We start from the raw sequence: 14871 nt of genomic DNA, 5'->3' as shown, positions 1-14871 counted from the left end.
CATACTTTCTTCAATCTGTCTAAATGTGAAAATCAAGCATTAAAATCTTTATCTGCCAATAAAAACATTATTATCAAACCAGCGGACAAGGGTGGTGCAACAGTCATCATGGACCACATAGCATACCAACAGGAAATTTATCGGCAGTTAGATGACGGCAAGTTTTATCGTAGGCTGTCTGAGGATCCAACTCCTTCTTTGAAAAACCAGATTCAACAACTGCTGCAAATTGCTTCTATGACTGGCTTTTTGACCCCCAAAGAACGGAGATTTCTCAGTGTAGAATTATTTAGGATTCCAGTTATTTGTGCGGTACCTAAGGTGCATAAAACCTTGGAAAAGCCTCCTTGCCTCCCCATAGTATCTGCCAACAGATCACTTTTGGAGCTATTGGCCAAATTCATTGATCACTTTCTTCAACCAATGGTAAAGCATTCTAAGTCATACATACAAGATACTTCCCACATGCTACAAAAATTAAAGGATATTTCTTATATACCAGTTGGGTCCATACTAGTTACCCTTGATATTGAAGCCCTTTTCACAAATGTACCCCAAGATGAGGCTTGGGACCTCACCAAAGAAGTACTAAACAATCAACCACGTCCACAACGTATTCCAACTGAGTTTTTGGTATCTTTGATGGAATTGGTTCTCTTCAACAACTATTTTGCTTATCAACAACAATATTTCCTGCAAGTTTACGGTGGGGCAATGGGATCTCCGGTCGCCCCCGATATAGCCAATTTATTTGTTGCTAAATTTGAAGAAAGGGTCATATACCCTTCAGAGCATTTCAAATTTATAATACAATGGTCTAGGTACATCAATGACATTTTTTTCATTTGGACTGGCACAGAAAGCCAGTTGTCACATTTTCATCAATGGCTCAACGCCTCCCATCCGCATTTAAAATTCACCATGACGTATAATACAGCCCAGATACTGTTCCTGGATATTAGCATTTCCATAAAAGTTGGCAGTATCCACACCACACTTCATAGAAAATCTACAGACAGGAATAATTTTTTGAAATTTGAGAGCCACCATCCCAGACAGTTTAAGGAAGGTATACCCGTCGGACAGTTTTTCCGTATACATAGGATCTGCTCAGACCATAAAGATTTTTTACAACAAAGCGAAATGTTAAGTGACAGGTTTTCGGGAAAGAGGATATCCCATGCAACCTATAAAGCATGCCTTTAAACGAGCTAAATACTCTGATCGTGAAGGACTCCTCCAATATAGGAATAGAAAACAAACACCAAATCTGGTATGTATATTGGAACATTCTGACCTTACCCATTATATCAAACAGTCTATATGTCGGAATTGGCATGTACTAAGTCTTCATTCAATATTTCAAACACCGCCCATGTTTGCCTATAGTCGAGGCATCAATATCAAACATGTGGTACGAGCAGTACAACCCGTTGTGTCTTCTTCTGATCCCCCTGGTCAAACTATATGTGCAACTGCAACTTCTGTGCTCAAGCTATCATAGGGATAGAGTGGCTTGACTCCAATCATCGGATTAAAATTGTCCGCAAACAATCTGTAGGGTGCAACTCAGAATTTGTAGTATATGCGCTGATATGCCCATGGTCTAAAATATATATTGGCCGCACCAAGCACAAAATTCAAGTCCGCTTAACCGAACATAAGAGTAGGATTAAAAATCAAGATTTAAAAGCCCCCATTGTTCAGCATTGCATCACACACCAACACACATTTGAACAATTCAAATGGCTCATTGTAGAACAGGTTGTAGCATCTTGGAGGGGAGGGGACAGGTTATCCATACTTAATTATAAGGAAAATCAATGGATTCATCGTCTTCAAACAGTAGAGCCTATGGGCTTAAATGAAAAAGTGGAATGGTACACTCTAATTTAACAGTTATTGCTTCCATCTTGTTCATTTACTATAGTCTTTCACTAAACATGCTGCGGGACACACGAAAACTGATACATCCAACTGTGTCCATCCATAAGGCTTTAAAATGTATAATAACTAAAATCGTGTTAGATGACATAAAGGTCTTGGTTCGGATCATGTAGAGATTTCGAACATAGTCCCTAGACAAGATGATGTCTGATGACGTAGATCCCCAAATATGGACTCCTTGCAGCCTGAATATCCATGCGTATAACCAAAATGGCGTCTTGATGAAGCAAATGACCGTATATGGACTTATCTAATCAAGTTCCTTCAGTTTAGGGCTTTAATGGACCCGCATTCATTCTCATTCATTCATCCCAGTCATTCATTTGTACATTGTGAAGGCAATCTAATACATGCCGCTCGCCATGTTAAGTTATATATATCCTGTTAGCGCGGGAAATTGTAAAGGTTTCCATGTTTTAGAGATTATCAACGCGACCGCGGGATTTCTAAGATGGCATCTGATGACGCAGATGCCCATATTAGGACCCTCTACAGCCCGACTATCTACGTGTACAAACCAAGATGGCGTCTTGATGACATAGGTGACAATATTTGGACTCTTTCAATTAAGTCATTTAAGTTTTTGGCGGGCTCTTTCTCATTAAATGTTAGCGTCTGTGAGTATACCGTTGTTGCTGATAGACAGTTCACAGCAGGGCCACAGATCGTTTTCATAACATCGAGCAAGTAAGTGCCAATGCCTTCTGGTTATATGTCTCTGATATCTCTGATACTGAAACGATTTCCCTTTTCAACTTTTATGCATATTACCCTTCACAGCGCAAACAGAAACAATTGTCACAGTGACACAAGGTCACCACATAAATGTAAGTTTATCTCCAAATACTGATGCCATGTTTTCAGATATTTGTATGTGGGATATTCTGTACACTTCTCTGTTTTTGAACCCACAGGCCTGGTACTGGCAAGAACCATATCCGACTCCCTGAATAAGGAGGTTTCTCCGAAACACCGAGTGTCGGACATTGTCGGATACTCCCACTCAGCCGGTTTCTCTTTTGGTGCAAGGACTATATCAATGGACTTTACCAGCAAAAATAGAACTGGAAGGTCCACATTACACGGCACAAGATAAGTGTACTTTTAGTTAGCTCCCAGACACGGAAGCAACTTATAAAATACCTCTGAGTGACCAATGATTAAAAGGACTCCTGCTGCTGAAAGCTCTTCCCTAAGCCTGTAGCTTTCGTAGCCTATTTCTTATGGGCACGATATATGAGGTCACTTAGAGAAACACCATAACATTTATTACCCACTACATACAACTCAGGATTTCCATATATTGTGTATGCCCCTGAGAATCTGCACTAGGAACATAAGAAATTGCCATGCTGGGTCAGAACAAGGGTCCATCAAGTCCAGCATCCTGTTTCCAACAGAGGCTAAACCAGGCCACAATAACCTGGCAATTACCCAAATACCAAGAGGATCCCATGCTACTGATGCAATTAATAGCAGAGGCTATTCCCTAAGTAAACTTGATTAATAGCAGTTAATGGACTTCTCCTCCAAGAACTTATCCAAACCTTTTTTGAACCCAGCTACACTAACTGCACTAACCATATCCTCTATCAACAAATTCCAGAGCTTAATTGTGCATTGAGTGAAAAAGAATTAGTCTTAAATGTGCTACTTGCTAACTTCATGGAATGCCCCCTAGTCCTTCTATTATACGAAAGTGTAAATAACCGATTCACATCTACTCGTTCAAGACCTCTCATGATCTTAAAGACCTCTGTCAGGAACAGGGAGCATTTCAGAGAATGCTACCCTGGAAGTTCTGGATTTTAATTTTCTTCCTAAAAGCCTAAATTTGGCTTCCAGAACCTCCCTCTCACACCATCCTATGTCATTGGTGCCCACTTGTACCACAACAACCTGCAGCTTCCCAGCATTGTCTAAAATCCTATTTGGTGATGCGTGAAGTCCACCACCTTTGCACCAGTCAGACAAGTTTAGGGATCCTCACATCCACCCAGCTGTCTAGATTCTTATTAATCAAATCACCAACTATAATGGCAAACCTAACCCTTCCATCTTGGGCAGTAGGCCTGGGAGATTGGACCTCAGTGCTAGAAGATAATGCATCACCTGGGAAACAGGTCCTTGATCCAGGATCACTTCCTGCTACAGTAGGTTGATGCTATCTGACCAGGTGACCTTCTTTTTCTAAGGCAGCAGAAGGACTGCCAGATTGTAGTTGGGATTTGGTTACTAAATCCCTGAAGATCTCCTCTATATATCTGTCTGCCTCCGCTCTTCCGTTACTCTAGGCTCCAGAGATAGGACTTATTCTCTGAGAGTCAGGTACCCTTTGCACCAAATACACACATATAATCTCTCACCAACTGGTAAAAAATCATACATGTGACACTGTGCAAAACACTGGAAGGCCCCCATCTCTCTGCTGGACTGCTGCCTTGATCTTAATATTGTTGAGTTCATAGTTAAGTTTAGATTGCTAATGGAGTGGGGATGAGTAAATTAGAGTCCTTTAAATGTATGTGGAGAACTCGCTAATGGATAATTAAACTCTTCATATGGGCTGGGGAAATCCTGTGTTTTAGATTAAAAATCAAACAGGGGTTTTTTTTAATGTGAAAGTCTTTCTTATAAATCAAAGAATGAGCAAGGGATTGGTGGGCATTGGGGTGAGAGGGAGGGAAAGAAAGACACTAGAATTACTTTCTTATGTTTGCTTTCTATTTCAGGCTCACACACTACATAATATACCCCACTATTTCACTTCTCTAAACTTTTTAAATTCTAAGATTTCCCAAAGCAATTACTCACCGATCCTCTTCAGCCAGGAGCAAAATCATCTTCTGTTCTCAATACTCCCTCAGGATTGAGGGGTTACCAAGCACTTCCCCTGAAATATATATTGTGCTTCAAAGGCAAGTTTGTACTACAAAACCCCTTTGCTGACTTTTACTTCAATTAGTTTACCTGAGTGACCACCTGCTATTCTTCTTGTTTAAGAAATGAGGGCATCTACTTAAATCAATTACACTACTCTTAACATCTTTTCAAGGTGAGTAACTGACCTTTTCCTTGCTTTTTATACAGGCGCATACAAACTCTAAACAATTATCTACCTTATATTTGCTTCTTTTTTATTTTTATTTTTTTTTTACAGGTATTCACACTAAAGAATATATCCCAATATTTGACCTCTCCCCCAAATTTTTTAATTCCTAAGATTTCCCAAAGCAGTACTCACCGATCCTCTTCAGCCAGCAGCAAAATCATCTTCTCTTTTCAGTACTCTCACAGGATTGGGAGAATGTTTTTATCTTTTGTGTAAATGTCTGTTAGGTACTATGTGTTATGCCCGCCAGTCTCAGACGGCTGCGACCGCATGTACTTTCTTCTTGCACTGCTCTCCTGCCCTCCCCGGGGCTGCTCATGGTGGCCTGGCCGCCGCCGCCATCTTCCCCGACTTCAGGCTTCCTAGGTGCGTGAATGCGCCACCGGGCCCGTCTTTGAAGCCTTTTTGGTGGGAACCTCGGGGGCATCTCCAATGGATGACATCATCAAACAGTCATATATAAACTCCACCTTTGCCCTCAGCTTGCCGACTTGGCAGCAAGTTCCGTTCGTCTTCGACTACTGCCTACGTGTTCCTGGGACTATGCTTCGTGCCTTGGACTTGGACCTTGTCTGGTACCCACTCCTCGGGGGCCAGTGCACGCATTGCGGAGTCTCTCTCTGTTATAATTAGTGAGGTTTGGGTGGACCTTTGGATACTGTGGCAGCTGACTACGCCCACGGGGGGGGAAGTCCCGTGAGGGGCCACAGGTCAGGCTCAGCTGAGAACACACAAACACAGAGATGGCAGTGGTGAGTAGTTGGAGTAGCCCGGCTGGGCTAGTATCCCTCAGGCACTGGAACAGCGACTCCTTCGGTAGCAGTGCTTTAGTGGAAAGAACTGAGAATAATGAGGACAGTGGAATATGCACAAGCCCCAATATGGAGAACCCCAAGATAGGGAGAGCAGGCCCTCGAGGAGCGAGTACATGATCTCTGAGAGCTGAGAGGCTTGAAGGTGATGTACTCACACAGCAGCTCCACGTAGGAGATGGCACCAGGGCTGGAACGGAGGCAGGCCCTCGAGGAGCGAGTACCTGGTTCCGGGGAATAGCTCTGAGGTGAAGATAGTAGTACTCACTGGTGTTGAAGATAGTGAATCCTTCCAGGCAGAAGAGAAGGTAGGAGCAGGCAGCGAGTTAGGGAACATGGGTCCTTGAGGAGCGAGTACCGGTTCCTGATAGCGACCTGAAAAGCAAGTGAGGCCCCCGAGGAGCAGGTACCCCATTAGCATTTAAGTCCAATAGTAGATTGGAGGCAGAGTAGCTGGGTACAGAAAGCGAATCCCATCCGTAAGGAATTCTCGTCCTTGCTAACTCAAAGGCTAGCAAACAAAGTAGGCTTTAAATATCTGGGCAGTGTGACATCATCACAGGGGGACACTCCTGAGGTTCGCGCCAAGAAGGAAATAAGAAAGAGGGCCGCGCGGCGTGCGCGCCATAAGGTACAAACAGAGAGTGGCGGGAGGCAGCGCCCAAGCCAGTCCAGGGACGCTGGAGAAGATGGCAGGCAGACGCCGCGGCAGCCAGGCGTCCATCAACAGCAAGAGGAGGTGCAAGGAAAGAAAGGCAGGTGAAGCTGTCGGGAAGGGACGGTTGCAACACTCTCCTTGCCTATCTCGCTCCTCGGGCTGGCTCTGCATCTCCTGAGTTCTAACCTGCAAGGCCTCCTGTTCCTCGGGACCACCTCTGGGACACCTCAGCTATCCATGAGTTCTACAGTGGAACTTCCCTGCTCCTCAGGGTTGCGCCCACAACCTGATCAAGACTGACCGCGCTTATGTATTACAGTGACTGCCAGAGCTTCTCTGCTCCTCGGGGTAGCGCTCTCTGGCTTCCCTGGGTCTTGCGCGCTTCCCCCGCTCCTCGGGGTTGCGTCTATGTACAATATTGAGACTGCTTACACTTCCCCGGTCCTCGGGGCAGTGCTACGTCTTCACTAGAGGCTCCGCTCGGGCTTCCCTGTCCTGTGGGCTGGCCTACGGCGTTATATCATCATCCTACGCTGTGCAGCTCCTCCCTTCAGGGTTGCCCTTCAAAGTACCTCCTGATTGGCCAAGCCTCACGCCCCCCGCTTTGCGGTCTGTCTCGCATTCCTTCCCTCGGGGTCCCTGCCCAGGTATAGCCTCCAGTCTACTCTCCACGGGGGTCCTCTCCTGGTGCCACGGAACCTCTCCATTGCCTCACCCAGAGCTCTTCGCTGTCTCTGACCTCACCTCCCGGCAATGCAGACCTGTGGGGGTCCTTGCCACAGGTAGTAACAACTTGCAACTCGGGCCAAGGGCCCACATACCCACAAATCATAACACTATGTAACTGTAATATGTATGTATTTAGAAGATTACTGTGACTTTTATTTATGTATTTTAATTTTTTCATTTATTTTTAAGGTTATGTTGTATTTTCTATAGCTAGGGTCCACCTTGAATATAAAAAGGAAAAGACCAAATATAAATTAAAATAAATTTATATAGAAAATGCACCAAAATTATGCCTTCTATTAGAGTATGAGGGGATAAAAGATGCTTTGGAGGGAGTAAGGGAAAGAAGGATGGAGATAGGGATGAGTGTAAGTGAGGAGCTATGGCTTTCTTCCTTCTCACTCTATCCCAATCTTCCCTGTGTCTCCTCCACTCCCATCCCAAGTTCTTCATCCTGATTTTCCCTCCTTCTCTCCTACCCCATCCACAATTCTTCCCAACTCCTCCCACCTCTCATTCCCTTTGTTATCCTCCCTGATTCCCCCATCCTCTCCACCTTCTTACTTTCTATTCTCCTCCACCCCTTGTCCCTCTACCCTTCCTACTTAAGATTCCTTCTTTTTTTCCCTACTCTGATATCCCCTTTCCCTCTTCTGAGATATCCTCTCTCCCCAGATCCCTTCTGTTGTGAGAGTGGACCCTTGGGCCAAGGGGGAGTTGGGGCAACCTGCAGGGAGGCGTCATGTGGAAGTAGTTGCGGGCCAGCACAATAGGTGAAGTACAGTCAGGTCAAGCAGCAGTCAAGGCAAGCAGCAGAAAATCAGAGGCAGGTTCAGGCTGTGGTCAAGGCAGGCATAGTTCTCTGAGTCTAGGTTCAGGCAGAGGTCGGGCAGGCAGAATCTGGTGAGAAACATTCAACAGGCAGGCGGAGGTCAAGCAGCATCAGGGTCCAATCCGAGGTCAAAGCCAGAAGTCCAATCTGAAGAGACAAGGAATGAAGAAAAGGATGAGGCACCACAGGAGCAGGAAGAGATGCTGAAGACAGACCAGGAAGACACAAATTCAAGACAAACCAGACTGCCAAAGGAACCGGAAACAAGACACAGGAACACAGCAGGAATCAGGAACCAGGATCAGAAGATAGGAACCAGGGAACCAGGAACCAGGTGACCAAAATAAGGGGAATGGAACAGCTCCCCTATGAGGAAAGACTAAAGAGGTTAGGACTTTTCAGCTTGGAGAAGAGACGGCTGAGGGGGGAAATGATAGAGGTGATTAAAATCATGAGAGGTCTAGAACGGGTAGATGTGAATCGGTTATTTAGTCTTTCAGATAACAGAAAGACTAGGGGGCACTCCATGAAGTTAGCATGTGGCACATTTAAAACTAATCGGACAAAGTTCTTCTTCACTCAACGCACAATTAAACTCTGGAATTTGTTGCCAGAGGACGTGGTTAGTTCAGTTAGTATAGCTGTGTTTAAAAAAGGATTGGATAAATTCTTGAGGAGAAGTCCATTACCTGCTATTAATTAAATTGACTTAGAAAATAGCCACTGCTATTACTAGCAACAGTAACATGAAATAGACTTAGTTTTTGGGTACTTGCCAGGTTCTTATGGCCTGGATTGGCCACTGTTGGAAACAGGATGCTGGGCTTGATGGACCCTTGGTCTGACCCATTATGGCATGTTCTTATGTTCTTACACTGAGGCAATGCACTTGTCAAAGGAGGCAACCTGTTGCCAAGGCGTTGAAGAGTCGTCCAGGAAGGCCTTAAAAACTGAGCAGGCTATGATGTTATTAGACGGCAGCTCTGCCTGATTCCAGCAACTGGCCCTTTAAATCACCGCCAATCAGTGCATGCACCCTAAGAGGAGCAAGGCCAGGAACGGCGGCCTCCTGCCATAAGTGCTGTGTGGCATGCTGTTGGGCCATGGTGTGGCTTTCTGCCACGTTGGGAGGAAGAGGCCGGTGCTGAGACAGCAGAGGGCTCTGCGGGCAGAGATAAGAGTGACGGTCCACAGGACGGACCCACAGACTGCCAAACGCAACAGTACCCACTCCTCTAAACCCCCCCCTCCCCCACGAGGGCTTAGGTTCTTAGGCTGCATGGCGTGAAATTACTTCGAGCTTCTTATCTAATATATTGGAGGCGGGCTCCCACATATTTACATAATTTTCTCTGGACCATATCCTTCCCATGATATAAAGTACTCCCATCTCCTGGCTCATTGTCTGACATCCAGGATTTCTTTCACTTGATAGGTGACATCTTCTTCAGAGGATACTTCAGCTAGCTTTCTGGAGGGCCAAGTGAGGATGAGAGGTTGGAGCAGTGAAACATAAATACATTGTGGATTCCTAGGGAAGCTGGTAAGTGCAACTGGTAGGTTACTGGACCCAACTGACAGATCATCAGGAAGGGCCCGATATTTCTGGGGGCAAGCTGCATGGAGGGCAACCGGAGTTGAATGATATGGGTGCTGAGTCAGACCTTGTCCCCAGGCTTAAATTGTGGCGCAGGCCTATGGTGTGCATCCGTATTTTTTTTTTGGCTCGCTGGGCCACTTTCAGATGCATTTCCTTGGTGCAGGTCCAGAGTTCTTGGAGCTTCTGAGCAGTCAATTGAGTCACAGGCGAGGGAGCATTCAAAGGGGATAGGCAATGGGGGTGATGGCTGTCTCCCATAAACAATTTGGAAGGGAGATGACTCCATAGCGGTGCTGATGTGGGAATTGTGGGAAAACTCCGCCCATGGAAGGAGAGAGACCCTTTTATCCTATCGGTCATTTGCATAAGCTCTGAGGAACTTTTTCAATATGTAGTTGATTCGTTCGGATTGACCATTAGCTTGAGGTAGTATGCCGTTGTATAGTCCAAGGAAATGTTAAATGTTTTACAGAGGGAGCACCAGTACTTGGCCATAAACTGAGCCCCATGGTCAGAGACAATGTGTTTGAGCAGACCGTGCAGGCGGAAGATGTGGTTCATGAATAGTCGGGCCAATTCCGGGGCCATGGGAAGTCCAGGGATGAAATGAGTCATCTTAGAGAATTGGTCAGTTGCGACCCAAATGATTGTGCACCCATTTGAGAGAGGGAAAGCCACCACAAAGTCTGTAGACAAATGGGTCCAGGGTTCCTTGGGGGCTGGCAAGAGGTGTAACAACCCCCAGGGTCATCCTGTCAAAGGTTTCTGCTGTGCGCAGGTGGGACAGGAGTCCACATAGGCCCTGACATCTCTCCACATCTGGGGCCACCAGTAGTATTGCTGGAGCACCGCCAGAGTTCGGGCCCACCCAGGGTGACCTACAACACCTGAATCATGGGACCATTTTAACACTTTTTCTCAGAGTTTAACTGGAATGAATGTCTTCCCTGATGGGACAGTGATGGTGGTGACCAGAAGAATCTGGGCAGGGTCAATAATATGCCCAGGAGGGTCCGGTGTACCCTCTGCCAGAAAGGACTGGGAGAAGATGTCTGCTCAGATGTTCTTGGTGACTAGCTGGTACCTCAGCTCAAAGTCAAAATGTGCAAAGACTAGTGACCAATGAGCTTGGCAGGCATTCAACCGTTGAGCATGATGATGTTCTAAATTTTTGTGATCGATGTAAATAGTAGTGCAGTGTTGAGCACCTTCGAGCCAATGGCACCATTCCTCAAGTGGAAGCTTGATGGCCAACTGTTCCCTGCCCCCTACCCCATAGTTGCGCTCTGGAGGGGAGAATTTTCGTGAGAAGAAAGAGCATGGGCGAAGAACTCCCATATTAGAGTGCTGACTCAGCACTGCTCCTACCCCCCCCCCCCCCCAATGAGAAAGCATTGACCTCGAGGATAAAGGGACACGTGGGGTCAGGGTAATGGAGGCACGGCTTTCGAAGGAATGAGTCTTTCAGTTCTTGGAAAGCAGTGACTGCCTCTGAAGGCCAGGCTTTTGTGTTGGCTCTCTTTCGAATGTGCCATGAGGAGAGCCGCAATCCGAGAGTAATTGGGAATAAAAGCCAGTAATAGTTGAAAAAGCCTAGGAATATTTGCAGGGCATGAAGACCAGAAGGTTGCGGCCATTCTTGGATGTATTTGACCTTATCTGGATCCATGTGGAAGCCCTTGCTAGATACGATGTATCCCCAGAAAGAAAGGGCTCTCTTTCTTAAAAAGGCATTTCTCCAACTTTGCTTATTCATAGCCTCTGGAGGACTAGGCGAGCATCCTGGCGGTGGGAGTTCAGATTTTTGGAGAAGATGAGAATATCATCGAGGTACATGATAACACAGACGTAGAGGAGTCTCTGAAAATTTTGTTCACCATTTTCTGGAATACGGTGGGGGCAATGCATAAACCAAAGGGCATCACTAGATACTCATAGTGCCTATCTTATGTATTGAATGCAGTCTTCCATTCATCTCAGTGTTTGATCTGAACTAGATTGTAGGCCCTGTGGAGGTCCAACTTTATAAAAACTCTGGATCCCAGGAGATGGTCAAATAACTCGGAAATGAATGGTAATGTGTACTAGTCCTTTTTTGTTATGGCATTTCACTCCCGATAATCGATGCATGGACATAATAAGGCATCCTTTTTGGAGCAAACAAGAACCCTGCTCCAGCAGGAGATGTGGAGGACCTGATGATACCCCAGTCAAGGTTTTCTTTAATGTACTCTGACATTGCTTTCATCTCTGGGGCAGATAGAGGATATACTCTTCCACGAGGCAGTTCTGTGTTGGGAAACAGATCAATGGTACAGTCATACACCATATAGGAAGGCAGAGTCTCAGCCTCCTTCTTGGAGAACACATCTGTATCTGGACTGGCAGCCCCACCAGGGCTGTTACCAAGGACAAATGAAGTGGTGGTTCAGCATATTGCAGACACGCGTCATGGCACTGGGAGCCCCATCTGGTCAGCTGCAATGAACCCCAGTCAAAATATGGGGAGTGACATTGCAACCAGAGCAAGCCCAGCACAATGGGATGTACCACCTTGTCGATGATATGAAAGACTATGCTCTCAATGTATAATAAGCTGGTGCATAGACACAAGGGTGCCATACTTAGGGTGATCTGACTAGGGAGAGGAGATGACTAGACGAATCTTTCTGGTAACCATGGGAAGCTGCAAGTGGTTGACAAGGGCTTTCATTATGAAATCCCCCCCCCCCCCATACCTAAATTCACCAGGGCCTGGTAGGAAATTCTGGGTAATTCCCAGTGATACTCACCGGAAGTAGTAGTTGAGGAGCAGGACTCATGAAGCCTAGGATCATGTCCCCACCAAATTCTAGGCTAGTTAGTTTCCCGGCCTCAGTTCACAGCGCACCAACTGGTGCCCAGTCCCAGCACAATAGAAGCATAGTCCCAGCTGACATCGGAGCCTCTCTTCAGGGGTGAGGCGCCCCTGGCCGAGCTGCATTGATTCCTCCAGGCATGCTTGAGCCGGTGCTGCTGTTGGAACAGGAGAAAGTGGGCACTGAAAACGAGCCAGCATAATGGGCCTGCATATTGGCCGGAGGTGCCGTAGATGATGTTATTGATAGTTTTCAAATTTCCAATAGCAGGTCCGCAATTGCATTTCTCAGTTCTTTCAGCACTCTGGGATGTATACCATCTGGTCCAGGTAATTTGCTACTCCTTATTTTGTCAAGTTGCCCTAGTGCATCTTCCAGATTCACTGAGATTTGTTACAGTTCCTCTGAATCATCACCTTTGAATATCATTTCTGGCATGGGTATATCTCTAGATATGGAACCAGAGAGAAAAACTATCTTTGTAGTGGATAGTTGGTACTAACTATTAACTTGCAAATACACCAACATACATCCGTGCTACAACATTCACTGACGCTGATAATGTGACAAAACAATTTCTAGATTAAGAGTTAGGGATCATCATATTAGGCTTCATCGATATAACTTAACGCTTTAAGACTCTGCCTTATATATAATCATAAGTCACTTATTGCTGATAATTATGTGCAACAATATTTTTTTCAAACTTTTTTTGTATGCAACAATTAAAAAATCTATCCATGAACTACTTAGCTTTTTTTCAAATGAACCAGTCGTTCCATTGAAGCTGTTTTTTTCAGACGGTCAAGTGACTCTTCTAAATTTATTTACCCTTCTCTGTATTTAACAGAATTATTAATTGTATGTGTTTTTCCAAAACTTAGAAAACAGTTTATTCATCAACAAAATATCAATAGAGTAATTTATTTTCCATTTATAATTATACATGTGGCACTCAATGCAAAAGACTAGAAAGCCTCCCTCTTGCTGCTGGACTACTTCTTGCATCATAATGTTGTTGATTTGTTATCAATTTAAACTATCTAAGGGAGCAGGGATATAAAGCTAACCTAAACTACTTTTAGTCTATAGATTTATTTTATATGAGTCTGCAATGACACTCAAAACACTACAATTAATCTACCTGTATCTTCCTAGTTTCCCAACTTATTATTTTGTTTAGAATTAGATTCCCTATGTATAAAATCAGCAATAAATGACTCTTACCAAACACAATTACCATGTAAATTCAAATAATATAAAACCAAATAAAAACAGATAAGGTATAGCAAGGTAAATGGATAGAGTATATTAAGGAAGTTTGTGGTGTGCGCACCTTTAGGAATGTGCTTCCAGGCCTCTTCTGCTTCAAGTGGTGCGGGACCTCTGGAATTTGGGGCCATGGAGTTTGAAGCCTGGATCGCTCACTGTGAGTTCTGGAGTCCTTTACGCATGGCTGCTGAATAGAATATGCAGATGAGCCTTATGGTCCTCTTCTGCTGCAAGTGGTATGGGGCCTCTGGAAGCTGGGGCTGTGGAGTTCAAATCCTAGATTGCTTCCTGTTACTTCTGGAGTCGTCTCCCAGGGCTGCTTGGAAGAATATGTAGATGAGCCTTCTAGTCCTCTTCTGCTGCGAGTGGTGCGGGGCCTCTGGAAGCTGGGCCTGTGAAGTTCAAAGCCTGGATCACTCGCTGTGGAGTCCTCTCCCAGGGGCTGCTGGTTAGAATATGCAGCTGAGCCTTTCTGACCTCTTCTGATATATGAGATGGGACTATTAACAAATGCTGGGAAACAATGCAGTGAGCGAGCAGGTACATAAGGGATTATCTATTTCTTTAAACAAAAGGAATCGGCATACAGAGATTTATGTACCCTCTGCTTTATTGGAAGCCAGTGCAATTTTATTAAGGAGAAATAACTATCACAATATTTTAAGTCAAAAATTAATCGGACTGCAGCATTCTGAGTAAGATGTAAAATAATGCATAAGGAATTTAGGTAATCCCCATATAATGAATTACAATAATCCAATTGGGCACAAACTATGGATTGAATGACTAGTCTAAATTCAGGCAGGGATACAATAATCACAGTTTAAAAAATGTGATCCGAAATACCACCTTCACTTGTGCCATTAAGGTTAACTTTGAATCCAACTATTTCCATAAATTCCTAGCCTCTGCACATAATTGTAATTGATTATTGCCAGGCTTAGGCAAAGACCCCAACCATAAAATTGTAGTTTTTGCAACATTAAAGATCAAATTATTATCCCTGAACCAACGACCTACACATTCTGTGCAATCTCTAAACGTAACCTCA

General features: G+C 44.8%; 1 protein-coding gene across 3 annotated transcripts in view; it reads left to right on the top strand.

Moving 5' to 3' along the window:
• JPH1 (junctophilin 1) overlaps positions 1-14871 on the top strand; it is a 353316-nt gene that overhangs the window by 292072 nt on the left and 46373 nt on the right. Inside the window, exon 4 of one of the 3 annotated variants that reach the window (XR_003854845.1) lies at positions 9526-9633. The exons of the other annotated variants lie outside the window; for them this stretch is intronic. The gene's annotated coding sequence lies outside the window, so the exon portion shown is untranslated. The remainder of the gene's footprint in view (positions 1-9525; positions 9634-14871) is intronic. 3 annotated transcript variants of the gene reach the window in all.

The sequence above is a fragment of the Rhinatrema bivittatum genome, chromosome 2, assembly GCF_901001135.1.
Source record: "Rhinatrema bivittatum chromosome 2, aRhiBiv1.1, whole genome shotgun sequence".
In the NCBI taxonomy this organism is placed as follows: domain Eukaryota; kingdom Metazoa; phylum Chordata; class Amphibia; order Gymnophiona; family Rhinatrematidae; genus Rhinatrema; species Rhinatrema bivittatum.
Note: the sequence above shows the minus strand (reverse complement) of the source record. Positions and strands in the feature narration are given on the sequence as shown.